The sequence below is a fragment of the Acinonyx jubatus genome, chromosome E1, assembly GCF_027475565.1.
Source record: "Acinonyx jubatus isolate Ajub_Pintada_27869175 chromosome E1, VMU_Ajub_asm_v1.0, whole genome shotgun sequence".
Lineage (NCBI taxonomy): Eukaryota > Metazoa > Chordata > Mammalia > Carnivora > Felidae > Acinonyx > Acinonyx jubatus.
In genome coordinates, this window is record NC_069397.1 from 19,141,376 (window position 1) to 19,146,559 (window position 5,184).

At 52.4% G+C, this 5,184-nt stretch overlaps 1 non-coding gene across 1 annotated transcript; it reads left to right on the forward strand.

Moving 5' to 3' along the window:
* The first annotated feature begins 967 nt into the window (after positions 1-967).
* TRNAT-CGU (transfer RNA threonine (anticodon CGU)) lies at positions 968-1,039 on the forward strand. Its single transcript has one exon. It is a non-coding gene; the product is annotated as a tRNA-Thr (tRNA).
* The last annotated feature ends 4,145 nt before the right edge of the window (positions 1,040-5,184 follow it).

Below are 5,184 nucleotides of genomic sequence, written 5' to 3' on the forward strand. Positions count from 1 at the left end.
GGCTCCAGGCTCTGAGCCATCAGCCCAGAGCCTGACGCGGGGCTCGAACTCACGGACCGCGAGATCGTGACCTGGCTGAAGCCGGACGCTTAACCGACTGCGCCACCCAGGCGCCCCTAGATCATTCCTTTTTAATAGTGACCCCCTGTTCCCTGGCATGGACAGACTATCAGCTTCATCCAGGTCGCCTCCCAGGTTCACTCCCACTAGCACTGTCGCCACGAACATCCCTGGGGGCATCTTCTTGTGCGCCCACGTCGGTTCCTCCCGGGCAAGGCCATCTTGTCTAAACAGATATTTATCAGGAGTCTCCCGTGCCAGGGTTTGAAGGGCAAGGGCGGAGCGTGAACCAGCCGGGGAAGGGTTTCCTTACCCAGACTGCCGCTCCTGCGGGGTTAGCGAAGGAAAGTCACCTCCCCGCGCCCCAGAAGCCTGGCCCTCATCCCCCCACCCAGCTCCCTACATGTTTTTCCAAAGCCAGGACCGTCCACGCCTGCACTGCCCTTCTTGCCCCTTCGGCTCCCGGTATGCTCGGCCCGAAGCCCCGTAGGTGCCCGCGCAACCTGCCGACCCGACGGAAAAGACCCGGCCAAGGTCACACAGCTGGGCGCTCGCGGCCGCGGTATCCGCTTCCGCTCGCGTCGTGGCAAGCATCGGCCGTGGTTTTTCTCCGTCTGGGCGCCCGGTCCCGCCGAAGCCTCTCGCTAATCCCCGGCGGGCCTCCTCCCGGCTTTCCCGGGGAGGAGGGCCGGGCCGGGCCAGAGCGCCGCTAGTTCGGGTCCCGCCGCAGGCAGGACTCCGGCGCCAGGCCCGGCCCGACCGAGCGGCTGGCAGAGCTGGGTCCGGAGGGGCGGGTCCGGAGGGGCGGGCGGGAAGCCGGGGGCGGGGCCGGAGGCGGGGCCATGCGCTTCCTGCGCCTGCGCCGCCTACCCTCCACTGAGAGCTTCCACCGCTCGCTCGGCTGTCAGGCGCGGTGGCCAAGTGGTAAGGCGTCGGTCTCGTAAACCGAAGATCGCGGGTTCGAACCCCGTCCGTGCCTGGGGCTTGAGGTTAGGGCTTGGCGATGGGGGTCTGTTGTCCCCACGTGCGCCGTCCTTAGCTGCGTGGCATTTTTTACTTTTCAGATTCCGTCCGGGCGTTCTCCAGCCTGCCCCTCCCCCCAGGCTGTGCAGCGCAGGCCCGGCCAGCTCGCTGGGGCTCGCGGGACCGCTGGTGTGGACGCGCTCCGTTCCTGTCGCGCAGCGCTGCGCTAGTGGCACCGGCGTTCGTCTCTACGGGGCCCCGCTCCCCTTGCCGTCCTACGCCGGCCGGACCTTTATGGGGCCCCTGTGATACCGGTGGGGACACCGAGGCCCCAGGTGGAGAGCCCAAGCGAGGCATTGACGTCGCCAGCGGGGGAAGGGGCTCTAGCGTCGCTTGGCTTTGCGTGTCTTAAGGGTGGGAGAACTTTCCAGAGAGGACTTTGGAATTTCTGGACCGGTGTTTTCTGGTTTCTGTTTGTTCCTTGAAAGGTGAGTTATCCACCTGTGCTTACCGTCTGCCTTCTTGTTGAGGAAGCCAGCCACATCGCTCAACTGGTGGGCACTTAGTCCTTTCCCAGCTCTTGGGAACTGACAGTTTGAGTCTGGTGTTTGTCTGTGTGATCCGTTCATTCCGGCCCCCTAGCCAGTTATGACACTCCCCAAGTCATCTCTAGGATAAACAGCCCAATTTAATATGACATGATGTTGAGTGCCTCTAATTTCTGAATCACTCAGCCTGTCTCCTTTAATTGTAATCCTCAGCAATGAAAATACTACTCCAGAGACAGTTTCGTGAATGGAGCTCAGGCCTCCCTCGTTCCACATCCCATGCTTCTCTTAATGTGACCCCAAATCACATTACCTTTCCAGAGGCCCCTGTCACACAGTTGACCATGGGGACATGGGGAGCTTCCGGTGGACTGAATGTCAGAGTCTCTGAGGGGATGTCTAGGGTTATCAGAAGACAGGATGTGGGGCCCTGGAAACAGGGAAATATATTGATCTTTTCCCTAAGATTCCAATAAACGGAAGAAATGCTCTTGGCTTTTGAAGGGAATGCTGAGCTAGGGATTCGGTGTTGTCGTAGAATTGTCAGTAAATGCAAATTGAGACAGACTCTAGATATTCAGAAATAGGAAGAGGAAAGGTCCTGAACTACTGGATCGTGCATTGATTCTTATGCCTTAAACTGGATTCCTGATGAGAAGGAACTCCACAGTGAGGCATTGGGTCTCCTGTAGAAGCTGGAGCAGAGAATTTCACCTGTATAGAGGTGGGGACAATGAATCAATAAAATCAATAAAAGAGAGTCAAGGTACAGAAGAGGTCAACATACAGATGTTGGAGGAAACGTGGGCCCCCAAAGGTAAAGGGTCAGACCCACGTACTGGGATGAGCACGGGAGCAGAGGTCTTACAGTTAACTTGAAGGCCCATGGGTATCTACACTCACCTTGGTGGGGCTGGAGGCAGGTCATTGGCTTAAAGGGTAGGGCACAGGCAGGAAGGATACCTATGTTGAGTTTATGGCATGACCTCTATTAAATCACTCACATGCCCTGGACTTCAACTTGTTGCAAAATTCAAAAGTTGAAAGAGGTGTTTCCTAAATACCCTGTGGCCTGAAATTCTGTTTCTGCCTCAGAGCCCAGACCTTTGGAGAAGCCAGGGGGCCTGAAGCCGTCCCGCCCATCTTTCTCATGACTGCCAAGGTGGTGAAAAATAATAGTCCCTTTCACAGTGGGGCCTGGTCATCATGCCCTCATGATGAGATCTGTATGACTCTGGCTCCCCCATCCAAAAGGTTGCAGTCAGTCCTCCCAGATGAGCTACAAAGGCTCCCATTCCTGATACACTTTAGTCTGTCCGTCTCCTTCTTTAATTGTGACGTGTAGCACTGAAGCTCCTACTCCAGAGATAGCTTCATTGACTGCCAGTTTCCCCTCCCCGCTCAGACCTCTTGCCATATGCTCCCTGCCAGGGTCTAGATCAGAAGACAGGGCCTCTGGCACTCCAGTTTGAGAGCCACGTAGGCAGATGACCATTTGTGGGCAGCTAAAACCTCCAGGATATTTTTAAAAATATAAACCACGTTAGGTCAGGCCTCTTCCTTCCTGTACATGAATATTATTTAACTTAAAAGCAGAATTTGGCAAGTAGATCTGTTTTGCCTCCTGCTGTCAGTTTGAATCCAATATTCCAGCCTAGAGAGATGTATTTTTAAATCTTTCCTTGTACAATCAAACACAGATTCGAAAGCCACACGAATCAGGTCAATGTCTTAACGAATTATACGCAGAATACTACTCAGGTCAGAGAACTTGGCCAGACCCCCCAGAAACCTGTTTTATGTGTCCCCTTCTCAGTACGGCCCCCCCACAGCCAGAATAGTCGCTACTCCTATAGTTACCATTTACTTGGATTTTTTTAAAAACTTTTTTCGTGCTTGTTTATTTTTGAGAGAGAGAGAGAGCATGAGCTGGGGAAAGGCAGAGAGAGAGAGAGAGAGAGAGAGAGAGAGAGAGAATCTGAAGCAGGCTCCAGGCACAGAGCCCGATGCAGGACTCAAACCCACAAGCTGTGGGATCATGACAGGAGCCAAAGTTGGATGCTTAACCAGCTGAGCCACCCAGGCACCCCTTGCATTTTTTTTTTAATGTTTTAATATTTGTTTATTTTGAGAGAGAGCACGCATGCACAAGTGGGGGAGGGGTGGAGACAGAGGATCCAAAGCGGGCTCTGCCTTGTCACTTGTCAGCCTTGTCACTGTCAGCACGGAGCCTGATGCAGGGCTTGATCCCACGAACCTGCGAGATCATGACCTGAGCTGAAACTAAGAGATGCTTAACCAGCTGAGCCACCCAGGAGCCCCACCCCTTACTTGCATTTTTACTTACCAGCTACTCATGCATCTTTATACCCTATAGTTTAACTTTGTTCACTTTTATTTTTTTAATGTTTACTTTTAATTTTTTTAACGTTTATTTATTTTTGAGAGAGAGAGAGAGAGGGAGACACAGAATCTGAAGCAGGCACCGGGCTCTGAACTATCAGCACAGAGCCTAATGCGGGGCTCGAACTTGTGAACTGATCACGACCTGAGCTGAAGTCAGACGCTTAACCAGCTAAGCCACCCAGGTGCCCCTTTGTTCATTTTTAAAACTGATATATCTTTTAAGCTGGTTTTTTTTTTTTTTTTTTCAATCACTAGGATTATCTTCCTTCATTTCCTTGCAGTGTATCAGTTGAGGAAGCTGGCCAACTTGACCTGTAGGGTTTCCTATAGTCTGGACTTCACTAACTGCAAACTCCCAATGTAGTTAAACAAGCTCCTGGTCCTTGGTATGTTTTGCAAATTAGCAGCTATGTCCAGACATGGGATCAGAGTCAGGTTCGATATCTTTGGCAAGATTCTAGTATCATCTTCTCTGAGGAACCTCTGATTCCCCCAGGGTAGTAAGTGACTCAGCTTCTTGTCTGAGGCCTCTCTGTGTGTCTCACGCTATGGCTGGGGGGCCCCTTAGGGCTGAGACAGTGTCTCACTCCTGTCTGGGTTTTCAGCACCTGGTCCAGAGATACAGGCCTGGTATCAGAGAGGTCCCTATTTGGAGGGTTGGGGAAGTCTTCTCTGGAGAGGTGAGGTCATTTGCTGGGCACTGGAGGATGGAGAGGATTTCGCCAGAGCACCACACTATCTTGTGTACTTCTGCACTCATTCAGTCATCTTCCCCCCCATCCCAGTCTTTATCTATTTTTAGAGAAACAGAGAGTGTGAGTGGGGGGGAGAGGCAGAGAAAGAGGGAGAATCTTAAGCAGGCTCCACACTGTCAGCGCAGAGCCCGATGCGGGGCTCGAACTCGTGAACCATGAGGTCATGACCTGAGCTGAAATCATGAGTTGGACCCTTAATCCATGGAGCCCGGTGCCCCTCAATCATCTTTGACACTCAGATACCATGTCCAGCTTGAAGCTAACCAGGCAGGGTATAAGGTACTTTTCTTTTCCCCATGGCCCTTCTAACCTTGCACATAAAATGGAATTTCAAATTAAGAAACAAAGCCAGAGTGAGTTTTTTGGTTTTTTTTTTTTGGTTTTTTTTTTTTAATGTTTGTTTTTGAGAGAGAGAGACAGAGCACCAGCAGGGGAGGGGCAGAGAGAGGGAG